The 20,072-nt window shown below is 36.1% G+C and overlaps 1 pseudogene; it reads left to right on the top strand.

The window, feature by feature from the left end:
• The first annotated feature begins 11,722 nt into the window (after positions 1-11,722).
• Positions 11,723-20,072, top strand: part of LOC137234884 (Golgi-specific brefeldin A-resistance guanine nucleotide exchange factor 1-like) — a 39,711-nt pseudogene continuing 31,361 nt past the window's right edge.

The raw sequence follows: 20,072 nt of genomic DNA, 5'->3' as shown, positions 1-20,072 counted from the left end.
TTCAATAAATATCAAATAAATGATTTGTAGTCCACAAGGTTGTATAGATAAATTATTATGTATGTTACCGACCCTCATATCTGAACAATGGATTGTATGAGATATATACTAGGTTAGGTTAGGATAGGTTGAACTGGCCGATCCATTAGGGTCTCACATAAACTGAATAAGAATTTTCTAGGGCCTATTCTACTTGCTGCTGCTAAATCTGACAGATCTATCAGTCCTAAAAGATGGAGTCTAAGCGTGGCATGCACTGGGCACGAGCACAAAACGATCGATCGTTTCCTCATCCAACCCGCACTTCCTACATTTTCTATCACTGACCAAGCTTAATTTAAAGGCATTTGACGCCAGAAGGCAGTATCCAATCAGAATACCCGACATGATTCTACAGTATTGCTCTCTTTTCATTGACTGAAGCTACTTTGTTATTCTAAGGTTGTAAGACCTACGTATAATCTTCCACTCTTTACAGCACTCGCTTGGACCCACGCCTTTCCCGCTTGATCGATCATGTGCACCTCTCGCCTTCTATTAATCTCGCCAAATCTAGTTTGAACGTTTACAGAGCAAGCTTCAAGGGATGCGCCCTTTTTAGCTAGTTCATCCATTCCATTCCCATATGCCCTGGGACCCAATAAGGAGGTATTCTTTACGCTGTATGGATTATTTCCAGGGATTGTTTACACTCTAATACACTTTTAGATCCTGTGAAAGGCGGGATATTTGCCTTAGTTAAATGCTAATTGGCTGTCAATATAAAAGTTAACACGGCTGCTGTTTAAGTTATTCTCTTCCAGTGTTTCCACTGCAACAGTGATCTGGCTGCTGCAGTATCTGGGACCACGTAGAATAAAAGGGTTGAAACACTTGGACCGAACCGGTTCGCCGCTTAAGAGGTACCCCGGAGATGGATGATGAAACGGCTCAAATTTCCCAAAGTTTTTCAAACCACAGAAATGAACCGCTTCGAGTTTAGTGGTGGTTTGTACACCTGCGTTTAAAGATAGAGTGATTAAAAAAGTGTATGTTGATAACCACGTCCACTTACATATGTGGCGTTGCGATGTATTTGTTATTTTATATATGCAGAAAACATGTAATGATCAGCTTTCTGACGGATAGACTGAGGGATAAATTGATGCATATTAATAATTTTTAATTTTCTTTCGGTAGAGGATATTGAATTTTTAGGTTGACTTGTTTTTTCTCCGACGTTGTGGCAGCGCACTGCTCTCAAGTGGTCCGATGAAAACAGGCTAATCCTGTTCATTTTTTTTTTTTAATTAATACATAATATTTAATTTTTATTCTAATTTTATTTATGTTTGTAATTTATAATTTTTTTGAAAGGCTATGGCTTCTTAAGCGTCGAGATCTAAAACTGCTCAGGTACAGAGAAACACATCAGCTGAGAAATATAGATATACGAAATTGCAGGTGTGGAAGAAGCTATACGATAAACTGCCAGCATACTTTAAATGTTATATTCAATGGCGATCTTTACAAAATCTAATTCAAAAGGAGGCTACAATTGATACACTTATCAATGAACAGCTAATCACTGAAACTCAAAAGTGGAAAGAAATTTTATATAGAATTTCGGCCACTATTTTATTTTTGGGTGAAAGAGGCCTAGCTTTCAGAGGCGAAAGTATATATCTTGGTGAACAAAACAGTGGATATTTTTTGGGCATCTTAAAACTCATAAGCCATTATGATCCGATACTTAGAGATCATTTGGAGAAAGTTAGGATTTCACAATCTTTCCCCAGATATTCATAACGAGTTTATAGAAATTTGTGCAAAACACGTGAGGGAAACTATATTATATCAACGCAAGAAAGCTAAGTATATTGCCATTATCGTTGATGCTACTCCTGATCCTAGTTACTTTGAACGTTCATTTTGCGCTACCTCCATTTCAATTCGAAATCAACAAATTTTACAATCCAAGAACGGTTTTTGGCTTTCGTGGATTGTAACAAAAAAACTGGTCAGCAAATCGCTAATTTAATTTGCCATACTCTAGGTAAACATGAAATCCCATTAAAAGATTTTCGTGCACAAGGGTACGGCGCCTATGAAAGGAGCCTACAACGGAGCACAACGTTACATTCTCGACAAAAACTCGAATGCTGATTACTCGCCTTGTGCAACCCACAGTTTGAATTTATGTGATGTTGATTTTTTACCATTTTCAGCAGCAATCCACCAATATCGGACATCCTCAAAAAAATTTACCGAGCTCTCTTCGGCATGACGTGGCTGAATGCGTTTGTAACACTTCAACCATCTCCACTCCCGGGAGAAAAGGCTTTAAAGACATTTACAAGGTATAATCGAAACAGTTGCCGCCTTGTCCGTCCTGATGTAACGTTGTTTAAATTTTTCCCAAATTATTAAATAAATTATAAAATTAAAAATTGATTCAAATAAATGTTTTCATACATTTAAAGCAATACGGGCAATCCCAGGTTAACTCATACAAATTAGTCAGAACCCTTTGCTCAGAAAGCCAAAATTCAAAAGTCAAAGTTCAGAAACAAAAATTCAGAAATCAATATCAGAAGTCAAATTTCAGAAAGTAATCACACAGCAAAAAAACAAATGAATTTTGCAAGCTTCGTCGTTTAAGTTTTTGTCCTTCCAATGAAAATATCACAATTCGGCCTCCGCAGCAAAACTTGTAAGACCGCAAAACTGAATAAAATTTTCTGTTGTTTTCTTGAAGTCTTGGAAATTTATCTTAAACATGTTAGCTGGGTGCAAGTGAAACAATGTATACGCTGGCAAGTTCTCTTCAGAAAATCTTTGCTCCAGTGAGGCGGCAAATGAATCTAAATACGGAATTAAAAGTGATCTCTTCTAAAATTGAGCGTCATCAGAAGCAGGATGATTCGAGCGATGTTTTTGACGGTCCACGGTCCTGGGTTTTTTCTAATCCTAGTTGTTCAGCAATCAACTTTGAATCTGTCAAAAGTTCATAAATTCCAGAATCCGCATTCATTCGATGATCTTTTGCTAATTGAACGATCCGCTGGATTTGTTTTCTGCACGAAAGAAGATTCAACTGCTTTGATTGTAAAATATTAACCAATGGGTCAAGATAAGACGAGTATTTCAAAATCAAAGAAAGACATATGATGAAAGTTGATTGAATGACAACGGAGTGCAGCTGAAAGGCAGTTGTTTTTGTTGAAGTGTTTCCTTCAATGGACAGTTCTTTTAATACATTAACGATGCTGACAAAGTGCTATAGACAGATCGAAATACTCCTGTATTTCTCTGACTATCGTGTTTCGCAAAAAGCAGTAATATGTGGAAAATTAAAATTTATGACGTCCTTGATTGTTGCAATAGTGTTGCGAATTTCGGGGACTTCATTTAAATCATTTAATACTAAATTCAATTTGTGACTTGCGCAATAAAGCTTGAGGATATTTCTCCCTCAAAATAGCTTGCACACCATTTTCTTTGCTTGGCATTGTTGAACAACCGTCATATCCTTGTCCTTTAAGTTTCATAGGATCAAGTTCTGTTTCAGTGATAAAACTATATATCGCGGTGACAATTGTTTTGGCATCCATAGCGTCTAGTTCAACAAAACCTACAAATTCTTCTCGCTTTTCTTCATCGCAGACTCTGATACCAATTGATAATTGTTCATTTCCTGCTATGTCACGGCTTTCGTCCCCCATAAGGCTGAATGCTGTAGCTTTTTCTGTATCGTTTATAATGTCATCTTGAATAACCTGTCCACAAAAAGTGATGATTTCATTCTTAAAAATGCTGCTTAAGATGCTGATCACCCGCTTTGATTTGGAGGCCGAGTAGGTCATAAAATACACCTTAAAGTATAAAATAGTTTTCGAAGTTTGCTCCAAATCATGAGATATGAAGATAGAAGTAAAAGTTTTGAAACGATAAGCAGTAACAAGGCAAATTAAACAAGGTAGAATTGACAACTGAAAAATTTTAGTTTTGCATGAATTGTTACTTCAAAAAATTTCAAACAAGCGCATTAACCCTTTGCGGCCTAAGCATATATTTTGGATCCTACACATGATTCAATTACTGCAGGTTTGCTCACAAGAAACACTCGAAATCAAAAATCAGTAAGAGTTGCTTTTACTTAGCATGGAAAAGGGGGAAAAATATATCTTTCCCAGCAAAAATTGTAATAGAAAAGGACTTAAAGTAGTATGTAGTAGTAGTGCTAGCAAATTCGTAAACGCGACTAGGTTTTCAGAAAATTGTACATTTCAAACTAAATATTTCGTCACTTTGGCAACCAGGTTTCACAAAAAAATATAACCAGCTCGCTAGGAAATATGCGAAAACTTTCTTAACATGAGCCCCTTGGAGTCGCTTTTCATCCGAAGTAGATGCCTTAAAGAATTGAACAACTGATATTCTGAGTAACTCCGTAACAGCACAACTTATGAATGTCTTCCCACACTGATTTATTCCAGGATATCACTTATTACGGATGCGCGTTGTTGTTTTTTTTTTTTTTTTTTCAACAAAAGTATTCAAATTGAAAATTTTGTATGTTTACAAAAAAAACTTTATTTTTCGGAAGTCAACGGGTTAAATATTTTTTTTCATTTTAAACAACAATTCATACAGAGAAGGGAGAACTGTCAATTTCACTATTACTTTGTTTAATATACTTTGAGCAGTAATATTCAGATTTGTTTTATTTAAAACACTTCTATTCTATCACAACTGAAAATGAAAAGTGATATTTAGCTGAAGTGATAAAGTTGCACAATTCTATATAAATCTGTAATTTACGAAGTTTCACTGGATGAGTCTTGATCTCCATAATACAAATGCATTGCAAACTGCGCATTACTGAACAGGATAATCAAAATGCGCTTAATTTAGAACAACCAAGTATCAAATGATACTTGTATTTTTATTTGTTTGCCAGAAGCGTTAGATATGATTTTAAAACTGGTTCAAGTTTAAAAATAAATACTTCTAATTTATACATAAAATTCAAAATGTGAAGGTAATATCATCATTGTTCTTTCCTCTCAGTGGAAGATCATAGACACCACAGAATATAACAGTATCTATAATAGACGATATGAATTTTCTATTCTCCTCCACTATTTTTTCGTGCCCAATTTTGTAATGACAGGCTGAGTGGTGTTATTTCCAAAAAGTTCTTTGCTTCTCTAACTGCTCCCAGGTGCCATTGATTTGTAGAGTGATTTTTGTAATATTCATGCATGTTTTTATAACGTTGGAAAGGTTTTTTTATCAATGATCCTAGAACATCTTGAACATTTTTCGGCGGAAAAAGAAGACAATATAAACACAATGCTCCCTTCAGTTTTTTCGAATACTGACGCCAAGGAGAATACATTTTCAGCCATTCAAATTTAAATTTTCGGCCTAAGTCTTCCACGTCGTCATTAAAATTATAATTTTCTGCCGGTACCCAACATCTCTTTAGAAATTCCATCTTGTCAGTAGTTGATATCTGTGATGATCGTCCAACACAAAGCCTAAATCGTGTGTGATATTCTTCCAAACTTGTTTCATTTCAACATGATGATGCTGAAGTGAAAGAACTTTTTTTAACACGATCGGAGGAATTTGTAGGTTGATGACTAGAGGTCGAAGTTTGGCCCTCATCACTTTTCGAAGTACATTATTTCGGATCATTCAATGGAATATCTGTTAAATTTTCTACAAATACGAGCAACTATTTGTTATTGAGAAACTCACAATGAATGTTATCAGCATGAAGCTATAATTTTTACCAATCACAATATTCATTGGCATGTATACGCAGGTAATATTCTAAGACAGTGGCCGAGTGCTAAAAAAATAGCTACAAATCCGAAAGTGGTACCCATAAACGCGATTTGCACAGCATTTCTGTGCAGAACACTTTTACCCACAAATTTTTTTGTGCGTACAACAAAAACACAACAACTGCATGAAAAATTCAAATTGGTTTTGCAAAAATCTCGAGAATTATCAGAGATATCGGGTTTATGGTTTCGGATTCAAGATCCTGGGGTCAAAACGCGTTTTTGGGTACCACTTTGTGATTTTCAGCTAGAACATTACCTGCATATACATGGTAATAAATATTGTGATTGGTAAAAACACAAAAAATTTATATCATTCATTCAAACCTTTGAACATGTAGGCTTCTCTTGCAGACTCAAACAGGAAGCAGCAACTTCTTAACCCGAGTCGTGGCAGGTTCCACAATCTTTCGGTTTGGTGCTGTGAAGACATAAGTATACAATTTGGGTTGAACCAAGAACAAAACTTTTTGAGGAAGATAAACTTCGAACGCGAATCCCTTCAATTTGAATAGTTTTGTGATTAAGTGTGGAAATGCATTGTTTATTTTTAGTCTTTCAGCCTGGCTTTTACTTGAAAAATTTTAATTGATAAAACTTGTTTTGGTAATATTCTAGAACAGGGATCAACTTCAAAAACATTTCCAAAAATATCTGGAAAGTTGTCGAAAGACGCGTTTTGACTTCAGTATTATTAAACCGAGGGCAAGTGTCCAAAATTTTGCTTTCTCAAAAGATACTCACCAAAAAAAAACATAAAATGACCTCGGATATATGTGTTTGTATGCGCTAGTGACAAAGTTCAGGAAGATTTTGCAGTATCACCGTAATATATATATTTCTACGCGCTAATGCATATATATATTATGGTGGATGTCGAACCCGGCTAAGTGCCAGGTCCCTGACAAAGTTCAGGAAGGTTTTGTAGTATCATCGTAATATATATATTTGTACGCATTTGTGCATATATGTATAATAGTGGATGTATTTTCTGGCGGCCGCTAGTAATTTGCACTTTTCTGGAGTTTTCGCCTTGCGCCTTTGCGATTTTATGAAATAGAATAGCTTTATTAATTAATACAATATCTCGAAACAAACTGTTATGTATGAAACGAAGTGGAAACACCACACACTGTATTAATTTACTATCATTTTGGCAACTCTGTTTTGCTTATTCTTTTTCGTTCTCTTTTATTTTTAGTATAAACTCAACACATTTTATATCGAAATGTTCATATTCACTCATATTAAATAAACTTAGTAAATATACATACACAAAAGTGGTGTCAAAAGTGGGATTAAAAAGATGAGCCTGACACCGGAAGATTTGAAGAGGGTGATGGATGCATTGGCAGGGGCAATTCGCGAGGCTGTAGAGGGGCGTCCCACAGTGCTGGGGCAAATGCAAATCAGCGGGCAGCAACCAAACCGCCACCGTTTAGTATTGCAGAATACAAGTCAGAAGACAAATCCTCAGTGCAGGATTTTTTCACACGCGTAGATTGGGCCTTACAGCTGAGCAAAGTTCGAGAAGAGGAACAACACAAATTCGTACTCGTCCATATGGGGGCAGAGCTGAACGCCGCCCTAAAAATACTTGTTAGCCCAAAGACGCCTGACTCGCTGAAATACAATGAAATAAAAACCGTGTTAATTCGCCATTTTGATGGCTCACGGAACAAGTATGCGGAAAGTATCAAATTTACACAAAGTAAGCAATAAAAAGGCGAATCGATTGCCGAGTACGCACTTCGTTTAAAAAAGGGCGCTGCATATTGTGAATATGGCGACTTTTTGGATAGGATGTTAACAGAGCAGTTACTGTATGGCGTAGAGTCACGCTATATTTGCAATGAGGTTATAAGTAAAAAACCAAACAATTTTACTGAGGCATGCGAAATTGCGCACACAATCGAACTAACACAAAGTGCAACAACAGATCTGAAGTGTACAGAGTGGGAACAACCAAGTAAACCAACGTTTAAACTGGGATACGAACCAGTCAAAACAAAAAGAAATGCAAATGCTGAAAGTTGACCAAGAAGCCAAAAGAAAAATCCGCAAATTGTTACGGATGTGGGGGCCAACACAGCAGAAAGACTGCAAATTCAGTAGCTCCAAATGTTTTTCGGGTGGAAAATTGGGCCACATTGCAAAAGTGTGCAATGCAAAACTAGATCAGATTTCAGAGGATGAGCTCAAACCAGTTCAGCAGCTGAACAACATTAATGTATGTAAAGCAGTAGACAGAAAAATGCTTCACGTAAATATCGATGGAAAGCAAATACAGATGGAGCTTGATACGGGTGCCCCATGCGCCATTATTAATTATAAAATTCTTCGCACTATAAACCCGAATTTTAGATTATTAAAAACAGACAGACGATTTACAAGCTACACGGAGCATAGAGTGAACTGCATGGGTAGGGTTGTAGTAACCGCATCAATGGGGAGGACTAAACGGCGCCTGAATCTGTATGTTATCCAAGAAGATTTCGATACACTTTGCGGCAGAGAATAGATCTCACAATTCGCACGTGAAATTAACTTTTCGGAGCTATTTTCGTCAGCCAGGCAAATTAATTCAACCGCGCCAAAACTTTCAGAAAACCAACGAGAACGGCTGCAACATCTCCTTGCAAGTTACGAAGAAGTCTTTGACACGACAGCGGGTAAGTTGAGAAGGCCGCCTGCAAAAGTTAAGCTGAAGGCGGGAGCCACACCAGTGTTCGCATGAGCACGCGAAATACCAATGGCATTGAGAGAAGCGTATACCAAGGAAATAGATCGCAATATCCAGTCTGGCTTTTACGTGAGAGTAGAGCATTCGGCATGGGCTTCAGCAACACATGTAGTCGCGAAAAAATGGAGATATTCGCATCACTGGCAATTACAAGCCAACGGTTAATCCAAGAATGATTATTGACGAACATCCGATTCCTAAAGCGGAAGACTTGTTCAATAAAATGAAAAAAGCGGCGATATTTTATCACTTGGATATAACCGACGCATATACACACCTTACGATCGACGATGATTTCGCACATGTTTTGACATTAAACACAGCTACACACGGACTAGTAAGACCGACTTGTGCGGTATATGGGGTAGCAAATATTCCAGCTATTTGGCAAAGAAAAATGGAGACGCTCCTGCAAGGAGTGCCAGACGTTTTAAATTTCTTTGATGACATCTTGGTGTTCGCGGAAAATTTTGAAGAGCTGTTGAGGGTTTTGGCGACAACGCTAAATCGCATCAAATGCAATGGTCTACGCTTAAATAAGTCAAAGTGTGTTTTTGCTACTCCATCAGTGGAGTTTTTAGGCCATCGCATCGACGCACAGGGGATGCATAAATCTGACAAGCACATTGAAGCTCTACTGAATAGCCTCAAACCAACGAATGTGGAGGTGCTACAGGTGTTTTTAGTAAAAGCTACTTACTATAGTGCATTTATCCCAGACCTGGCGACGAGAGCGCGACCATTGCGCGATATGCTGGAAAGCGAAAAATTTCACTGGTCCAAAGAGGCAAATTCAGCCTTTGAGTATCTAAAACAGGCGCTGGTTTCTCCACAAGTCTTGATACCCTACAACCCGGCACTACCGGTTCTACTAGCGACGGACACGAGTCAAACAGGGAGCGGTGCTATCACATCGCTTAAAGAACGGAACTGAACGACCCATTGCATACGCAAGTCGAACACTGAATACTGCAGAACAGCGATACCCACAGATGGACAAAGAGGCACTGGCAATAGTATGGGCAGTTCAGAAAGTTTTCAAATATTTGTATGCGCGTCATTTCACGCTAATCACAGATCATAAACCGTTGTCACAAATTTACAACCAGACAAATCTCTACCAGAATTTTGCATTAGCAGAATGGCTAATTACGCAGACTGTCTGAGTAGATTTGATTTCGAAGTGGTGTATAAAAATTCAAAGGCAAACGCTAGCGCCGACTATCTTTCAGGGGCCCACCCTCTACGACAGCAAACATTACAGGTGGGACAGGTGCGGCAGGCATATACGGATAATCCAGACGAATACGACGAGTTCGACAACGTTGTGATTCGCAAAATCAACCAATTACCATTAAGATCCGACAAAATTGCAAACGAATCCAGAAAAGACGAGCGACTGGGTAAAATAATTAAACTGCTGGAAACAGGTCAATGCTTGAAGAGGGCAGGATACAAGTCCCCAGAAGTGAGTTACAAGCTATCATCAGGATGATGTTCGAGCATCGCGTCGTCATTCCACCAAAGTACAGAGCCAAACTGCTTGACAATTTACACACATCACACCTAGGGATTGTCAAGATGAAAGGAATCGCCCGCTCATTCATATACTGGCCGGGCATTGACAATGATATCGAGAACCTGGCGAACAAATGCGAATCATGTGCAAAACAGGCAAACAAACCCAGGAAAAGTGGCGATCATTATTGGGAGTATCCCAAGAGACCGTGGGAACGCATTCATATTGACTATGCGGGGCCGTTCGAAGGAGCAATGCTACTGATAATCTCGGATTCGTATAGCAAGTGGTTAGAGGTGAAAATCACTAAATCCATTACGGCGGCCGCGACAATTACTTTGCTGGACGACGTTTTTGCGGCTTATGGCGTTCCTCAAACGGTTGTATCTGATAATGGAACAAATTTCACGTCCGCGGAATTTAACAACTTCCTGACTACAGTCGGTGTTAAATATCACAAATGCTCAGCACCGTATCACCCGGCAACTAATGGACAAGCAGAGCGAAGCGAAGAGACGGTCAAGAACGCATTGAAAGCAATGGGTATCGCGAATAGTTCTTTGCAGGAAAACATAAACGAATTCTTGAGACAGTACAAAAATGTACCACATTCGACAACAGGCACCTCGCCAGCACTATTGTTTATGGGGCGGCAGCTACGAACACGATTGGACTTGATTCGACCAGAGGAAATATCAAGGAAAGTAGAGGAAAAACAATACATGCATCTCAAGAAAAATGGAAGAGAATTCAAGGTAAATCAAAACGTATACTTCCTGTCGGGTAATCTGCGAATTTCTAAGTGGCTCAAAGGAACAATACACGCCCGTCTAGGGGATCTTCACTATCAAATACAATTCAATGAGAAAATGATAAAAAGACATGTAGACCAAATACGGAAGTCACACGCGGGGCCCGATAAAGCAACACCGAAAGTGAATCATCATGAAACGAGAGTTGCAGCTAAAGAGAACGGCACAGCTGCATCGGGTATAGTAGAAAACCACGAAGAAGTCGAAGCACCCATAGAATCACCACAAAATATATCATTGGGATCAAAAGAAGATTTGGAAGGGTTCTCTACTCCCAACACGACAATAATACAGGACGATACACCGCCATCGCATACAACACCAGCACGGCAGGCGACACCGGAAAGAGATCCGGAACTAAGCGAGACGCCGGCAGCCCCTCGGCGGTCGACCAGACAAAGGAAACCGAGAGTTCCATTCGGACCTTAACTCCTGCAGAGGAGGGAAAAATGTTATGTATGAAACGAAGTGGTAACGCCACACACTGAATTAATTTACTATCATTTTGGCAACTCTGTTTTGCTCATTCTTTTTCGTTCTTTTTTATTATTTAGTATTAACTCAACACATTTTATATCGAAATGTTCATATTCACTCATATTAAATAAACTTAGTAAATATACATACACAAAACAAACAATAATACATCACAAAAGTGTGTAAAATGCATTTCCAAAGCGGGCGGCGGAAAACTCACCATCCAAAATTTCTGCAAACTCTGCCCGAATAACGTGTTGGTGCCTCTTTTTGGAATTAAAAAAATAAAAAAATAAAGAGAACTAAGTCTCCATAAACCAAATGTATTCCAAGAATGTTGTATTCAATTTCAAGTAATTGCAGGTAAACGAATCCAAGTATAAATGTATTCCAAGAATGTTGTATTGAAATCCAAGTAATTGTAATAATCACACACTTTCCACTTCAAGAATAGAATTTAATTGTAATAACGACGTGATAAAAACTATTACTCAAGTAGTCATATTTGGACTTGAAATACTACAGGGTGATCAATTGCATTCAACTTCACCAAAATTTGGTACTCCAACTAAAACGTTGAACCGATAAAAACATCTGTAAACTGTTGACATTTTTTTACTTTTTTCGGTAAATTGTTATCAAGCGCAAAAAAAAAGTCGTCCCACTAAAATTAAAAATGGCAAAAAAAATAAAAAGTATTTGTATAAATAAAATAAAATTATAAGACTTCATGAATTTAGGGATGGGCACTTGCTCCCCTGCCGGCCCCCCCTGCCTTCGCCCTTGAACACACGCATCCCTACATCTTTAATTTCATAAATAAAATAAAAACCGAACATGCAATAACAGAAACAAAACTGCAGCAATTTTCAGCTGGAGGCTAGATATATCGGAAACTCAAGATAAAATATAAAGACTTCGTTTTTTAATATTGTAAATTCATTTGAAAAAGATAAACGGGAAAAGATTTAATTAATTACATGTTTGCTATTACACAGAATTTAAAATTTTAGATTTTACTACTTTTTCTTTATACATAATTCCTTCTAAATAAATGAACGTTTCTGAATTTTGAGAAACATTTAATGTTTTTTCTGTCGTCTGATTAGTTTCTGAATTTTGACTTCTGAATTTTGCCTTGTGAAATTTGACTTCTGAATTTTCACTTCTGAAATTTGACTTCTGCAATTTGACTTCTGATATTTGACTTCTGAGTTTTGACCTCTGAATTTTGTCTTTCTGAAAAAAGGGTTCTGGCTAATGCTTTCTGAAAAAATGTGTTTCTGAATTTCTGTTTTCTGAATTTATGGGGGCACCCCGACATCTAGATGTCTTATTAGCTGATTTAAAGTTGATCAGGAACCAATGGGAAACAATTTTAAATGAATGCAAAACATTTGCTATTCAATTGAACATCTCGCCAAAGTTTCCGGACATTCGAAAGAGAAAACCCAAAAGACGTATTTAAGATAATGGAAATGCGATGATTACGGATGATCCAAAGTCTGATTTTAAGAACAATACATTCTTGGTGATCATCGATTCCGTAATCACTGGCATTACTGAACGATTTGCAGCTGTGAGAAATTTGAACGAGACGTTTTCCTTTTTGTGGCAAATTGAAGACATGGATGAAACTACGGTTCGGGCCAGTGCAGCAAAATTTTTCGAAAAATACAAGTCGCACGTTTCTCAACGCTAAGAATTCGAAATAATTCACTTGGAACACATTTACGAAGCAAATTTTGATAAAGGTCTGTCACCATTGAAATAGCTAAATGCCATCTATGTTCAAAATCTGTATACAATTTTCCTTAACATTTGTGTTGCTTTACATATATTTGCGCTATACCTGTCACTGTAGCTAGTGCAGAACGTTCTTTCAGCATACTTGCAAGAACCAAAAACTTTCATAGATCGTGTTCATTTCAAGACCGAGTTTCAGGACTTACCACGCTATGTGTTGAATCCGTTTTGGCAAGACAGTTAACTTTTGATATTATTATAAAAAATTTTGCAGTGGAAAAAGTAAGAAAAGCCATTCTTTGATATCCGAACCTTCTATATTGGATAATTAAAACTTATAATACAGCCCTGATGTTATTGTTGCTGTGGCACCAACTCATTACTTATTTCAGTGAATATCACATAAAATGCAATACTGTGCATTGTTTATATTTCATTCCTTAATTTCAATCAAATTTGCAACAATAATTAAACTTTTCAATTTTTTAAACAAAATAAGAAATGAGCAACGAAATTCCAATTTGGGGCTGACAATCATCATTATATTTATCAGAAATGTACTAAAATGTTACCCAATAACTAGAAAATATTATTTGAAACAATATGTTGCTGTTAAAAGATAATTTTATTTCTACGTTACAATAAAACAGTATAAATAGCAAATATAGATATAAGCCCATTTTGCTAATACAAAATACTCGCAATGAGTTTTGAATTCGAAATCAAAACAAGATAGCCTATAACATTTTTGTGATTGCAGCAACATAAGTGTGACAAAAATAATTTAAAGTTAGGTATATTCGATTATTGAATACAAAAACAATAACATTTAAACAGCAATATATCTGGTGTTTGTGAGTGTACCTAGCCTGTTGTAACAATATAGGAGTATTACATATATGATAAATAGTTAATATTCTGTGTTCATTTTATTTTCAGCTCTTAGTCCTAAAATCATTTAGTTGATGTGGCAACATTTTTTTTTTTTTTTTATGTAATCCATCAATAACTAGCTTTACCCGATGTACGTTGTAACGCCCGAGATCGAATGAATGTTGCGTTATTTTTTCTGTTTTGTTTGCTGATAATTTAATTTATTGTTCTGTAAATTTAATTGAATTTTATACGCATATTTGGAAAATTTTCGTTTAAAACTATTTATTCTTGTATTGCAATAGTAAACGATTGTTTTTGTGCTTTGTTTATTGTAATTGCAAAAGCAAACCGTACAGGTAACTGTAAGCGCTTAAAATTGAATGGCAAATCTCTTTTACCGCTGATGATTGTTACTTCGAATACATTCGGCATTAATTTCTTAACGCAAAGTCTGGTACCATTACACAATTTTGGTGGTTCAAAATTCCGAAGAAATATTATTGGTGAGCCAATTTTCAAAGTCGATATATGCGCAGGCATTCCAGGTGGTTCTAAAGAGCTTAGAAATTCAACTGGATAATTCACAATTTGATTTTCATCTGTAACTGTGTCGATCGAAAATTTTCTTCTAATTGAAAAACCTTATTTCTAGAATTTTGATGTTGCTTTGCCCGGGGTGCGAACCCAGGGCATACGGTGTGGTAGGCGGAGCACACTACCATCATAGCACGGTGGCCGCCAATTTAATTAATTAATTCAAATCAAACAAATGTATTAGTAGATTTTTTATGGGGGCCCGTAAATTCTTTAGTCCCGGACCCGGATTTCCTCTCTACGGCCCTGATTGTAACTCCCAAGTCGACAAAGACATCAACGCTTTCCAGAATTAGGCTATTAACTGTGTAAGAAGCTGGCTGTACGTTTCCACGTGAAAAAGACGTGAATTTAAATTTTTCTATGTTAAGCGGCATATAATTCGCATTACACCAAGTAACTAAACAATTTAAATCCGACTAGAGTACAAAACGTTCTTCAACCTACGCGTATGACTTAAATAGTTTTACGTCGTCGGCATACATTAAAATTTTAGAATATTTTATAGTTGTGGGAATATCGCTTATAAAGAGCAAAAATAGAGTCGGATCAAGATGGCTGCCCTGAGGCACATCCGAGGGAACATTGAAGAAATTTGAACAAATGTTTTTAAAAATTACTCTGCCGCAAAGATAGGAGGAAATCCAGCGAGTTAACCCAGGTTGAAAGTTAAGCAATTCATGTTTATAGACAAGTAATGAGTGGCATACTTTGTCGAATGCTTTGGTGAAATCAGTATAGGTATATAACGTGTGTGTGATGATTGTTTCTAAACCCATTATAGACGTGAGTTGTAAATTCAAACAAATTGGTTGTGGTTTTTTTGCTTCTACAAAAGCCATGCAGAGAAATATCTATCAATTTTCAATATACAACTTTCTTCCTTTTTAATGGAGTGTGATAAGAAAATATTCCTTCCAAGCCGTCGGGAAAATGCCATTTTTTAAAAAGAGGGGTTAAACAGATCAGTAAGTGGCAACTAAATGCGTACCGCACATTTTTTAAGAAAACATGTTGGAATAAAATCAGGACCGTATTTGAAGGACTCTTTTAGGGTCTTTTGTAAAGAATGTTAAATAAAATAATTAAGAGACGAACGCAGATGAGTAGCGTTGGATCGCAATTTCTTCTTTATTAACGAAATTCATTAATATTTATATAAAAGTTCTTAACCTATACATATATACATACTTACATTAATATTTACATACAAAAGGTGCATGACTCAATAGTGAGGAATGGTTTGTCAGCAAATTATTATATTGGCCTACTTATTGTCAATATGATTCCCACTTACGTAGTTTAGTATGATGCATCAATATATTGGGCGAATTGGCAAATGCGAATGAACTCATAGTGGTTATCTGGGTCAATGAACGTATATTTGTAATATTAAGCGTGTCTGAAGTGAGGTGGGTTCCACGCGATACTACACCATCGGCCTTTTAAGTGATCGTATATAATTTTGTGCTTAATTATAGACGGTCCAGTCGACTTACTTGGTGTTACCAAAAAATGTTTTTTGAATTCAATTGTAATTATTAATTATGTCATAGTGGTAACTTGATATTATGAGTTTATGTGTTTTTTTTTTTGCTTTTATTCGTTTGCATTTGCTTTACATGCAGTGCCCATTATGCTTACTCTTGCTTCATAATATGCCCATTTTCGCTTTTTCATAATTATATGACTTTTGCTATTTTTTTTTTCGTATATCTACTATGATGAGTAATGTTTTTGCACAGCCGACCCTTAAGAGCGTCGACTCACTTAAAAATCGGCATATGTTTACATATTGACGTTTGTGAATTAATGGTAACTGGATACCAATTTAAAATTTTTGTTTTTTGTTTGTTTTCATTTTTATTGACGAGTACATTGGAATGCTATTGTTGAAACTGTTTTTTTTTTTTTTTGTTAAATTATTGTGAGTCATTTGCATATTTTTATATTGGGTAAGCCTATTCTTATGGGACTATTATTTCCTTATTTTGTAGGTATGTTAAAGTAGAAATGTTTCCTATTACAATTTTTCTAATCTATTGGGTTAAAGTAAAGCAAACATTTTAATAGCTTTATACTTTTTGTTTTTTTTTTTTTTTTGTATTTTTCAGCAATATATTTTTGGTCTTTTACGTCATGCGAGTTCTGAGACAGAATCTACATGACTTTTTTGAACAATTATTTTTATTTTTAACAGGGATTTGTCACATGCACAACCTCCTTGTTAGTGCAATTAATTGAACCTTGAGAACTTGGGTACCTTTTTATTATTTTAAATTTGCCTACTCGAGTAAATACTCTATTCTAGATCACAATTTATCCCTCAGGACAACTGTGTTTTTTATTCTTTACAAGTCCTAGATTGGCGGCATTTGTACAACGTGTGTACAGCCTGATAAGTAATTGTCCTAAGTCAATTTATCATCTACAATTAGGTTGCTTGTATTCCTTACGCTACCATTTTTGTGAGCGCGACATGTCTTATTGCTGCAAATTTATATAGCGCTTCACATATATTTTTATATGTTCTCTTTGTGACTTTTTCTTCATTCTTGTTGTTATGGGCTCGTTTTTTAGTATTTTTTTTCATATGTCCACTGACGCAAATTTTACCAGGGCTCTTGGTATAAATCTTTTTCCTTGACAGCCTTCAAGGATGTTATCTTGATAACTTCCATGGAAACTGTTACTATGAAGTATGCAAATGAAACTGCCTTTTGTGTCGTTTGCGACATTTTGAGGGTTACTGTTTAAAGGTTTATTTTCAATAAATTGTTTCTCTTCCTCAGCTTTGGGTTTGGTTTTTAAAAAAAGGAGGGTGTAAGTTTGGTAGGGGTACCAAAAATAGAATTCCATAGATACGAGCTTGAACGGGTTTTAATTGCCTATATTTCATTTTCATATAATTTTTGAGTATCGTGTCTATTGCAATGGTCAATAACACGATAACGCAGATTAAAACTGCTAGCCAAAACATTTTGAATGTTTGGGGTATTTTTTGTTTCTACATCATCTGGTGATTCGTATTTCCTGTTTTCTGTTTCTGAATTTCCTGAATTTTCCTTTCCTAATGCTATCATTATGCCATGTGCTATCTTTGTCCACCACGACATTTTGAAATATAATTACCTTCCTGCTTCTATGAGTAATGAAAAATTTTAATTTTTAATAAAATTTTTATTCTTTATCCTATGCATTCCATTTTACTCTTGACCTTCATTAATTTTTAATAAATTTACATTATTTATTTCTAAAATTGTAGTTTTTGTGTTACTTTAGAATTTTTTCATTTCTAATTTAAATATTAAACATTTTTTCTTAAAAAAAATTTCTAATTTTATTTTTTTAAATTAATAGTAAGTTACACTTTTATTTTCTTTTGACTAAGAAAATGTTTGTTTTTAACGGAAAAATTTGGTTTAATTTAAAATATTATTTTTTTTTCAACTTACGATATATTTTAAAACTAATTTTTATGCCATTTTCAATGATAGTGTTAATATCCTTTTTTTCAAAAAAAATTTCGTTAGATTTTAATCATTAAAAGTTTTTTAATAAGACATTTTAATTTTCTTCGTATTTACTTTTTTTTGACATTTTTCTTCTGCTTAAATTATTTTCTAAAATCTCCTAGTGTAAATAAAAAAAATCCGAGGCAAAAATAGAATTTTTGCCAATGGTGAAGCGTGTCGAGGCCGCTCAATTTTATTCTAAAAAATTATACTTAGTTGCTGCTACCTCCATCTTGTTGCCGGAAAATCATAAATTTCTTTGTTGGTTTGCTAGTCTGCCGGCGGTATATTCCACTTCACCTGCTCGCCATTCACGCCCAGTGCTGGGGTCTTGTTGCTGTTATTTTCAATTCTCATTCCGCTGCTAGTCAAAGCTGTGTCCAATATTTTTGCACTCAAATATGCAGCCAAACCGCCATTCATTAATATAGTGTTCTGTTTTTTGTAGAATTTTTGTTGTGTGAAGATCAAAAATTTTTGTTTTCAGGATAAGAAAGGAATTTGTTCCTTTTTCCTTATGGGCCGATTATTAAATTTACTTTTTCAAGCTGAGGCAGAATCTTCCTCCAGCTATATCTTTAGCAGTTTTGCCAATTTTGATCTGGACTGGCAGGATCGCCATGTAAAGAAGGCGAATCCTGCTTGTGTATTAACGCGACAGGCTCCTCTGACCAGCTGGATCTTTAGCAGGTTTTGCTAATTTTGATCTAGACTGGCAGGATCGCCATGTAAAGAATGTTAAACAAAATAATTAAGAGACGAACGCAGATGAGCAGCGTTGGATCGCAATTTCTTCTTTATTAACGAAATTCATTACTTATTATACAAAAGTACTTAACCTATACATATGTGGCGCCTATACTTGTTGTCAATACACTGTACTTTTATATTATTTCTTTTGAACAAATATGCTAAGAGTTTTTTGTAAAAATATTGAAAAGATTTTTTTGGTGATTAAAAAATGAATCCTTTTCTAAGGCACTTAACATATATACATACTTACATTAATATTTACATACTAAAGGTGCATGACTCAATAGTGAGGAATTGTTTTGTCAGCAAATTATTATATAGACCTATATATTGTCAACATGATTCCCGCTTGAACAGTTTGGTATGACGCATCAATCAATATATTGGGTGACTTGGCAAATGCGAATGAACTCATGGTGGTTATCTGGGTCAATGAACGTATATTTGTAATTTAAGCTTGTTTGAAATGAGGTGAATTCCACGCGATACTACATTTTAGATGTAAATAGAACATCTTCAGGAAACAAATGTGGAGCATATATTGTGTTACTAGAGTGGAGCTCATATGAATAATTTGTAGGTGATGAATCAACCACAGCAGAGTAATTTGAGTGAAAGGATTGAGCGAAGAAATTTGCAATCTCTTTATTGTCGGTGGCTGCTACTTCAAAAATAGTAAGTAAAAATTACGTTCTGCAGAAAACAAAACTTTAATCTGCAAGATTTTCCGCAAAATAAATTGATGGGTGCTACTTCTTACTTACTTACTTAATTGGCGCTTAGCCGTTTAAACGCTTATGGCCGTCCTACAAGCCGCGCCAGTCGCTCCTTTTCTCTGCCAAACCGGCGCCAATTGGTCGCACCAAGGGAGTTTAAATTGTTTTCCACCTTGTCCTTCCAACAGCGGGGGGGGGGGGGGGGGGGGTGGGGGGGGGAGGAGCGCCCTCTACCTCTGATTCCATAGGTGGGCTCCGATAGAAACACTTTCTTGGCCGGAGCGTCATCTTTCATTCGCATAACATGACCTAGCCGGCGGGCAAGCCGCTGCGTTTTAAATCGGCTGGACTATGTTGATGTCTCCGTATAGCTCGTACAGCTCATCGTTAAATATTCTTCGGTACTCGCCATCGCCAACGCGTAGGGGTCCATAAGTCTTTCGGATAACTTTTCTCTCGAACACTCCCCAGAGCCGTTTCATCT

This window comes from Eurosta solidaginis, chromosome X (genome assembly GCF_040869045.1).
Source record: "Eurosta solidaginis isolate ZX-2024a chromosome X, ASM4086904v1, whole genome shotgun sequence".
Taxonomy (NCBI): domain Eukaryota; kingdom Metazoa; phylum Arthropoda; class Insecta; order Diptera; family Tephritidae; genus Eurosta; species Eurosta solidaginis.
The sequence above is the reverse complement of the archived record's forward strand: the minus strand, read 5'-3'. Positions and strand labels throughout refer to the sequence as shown.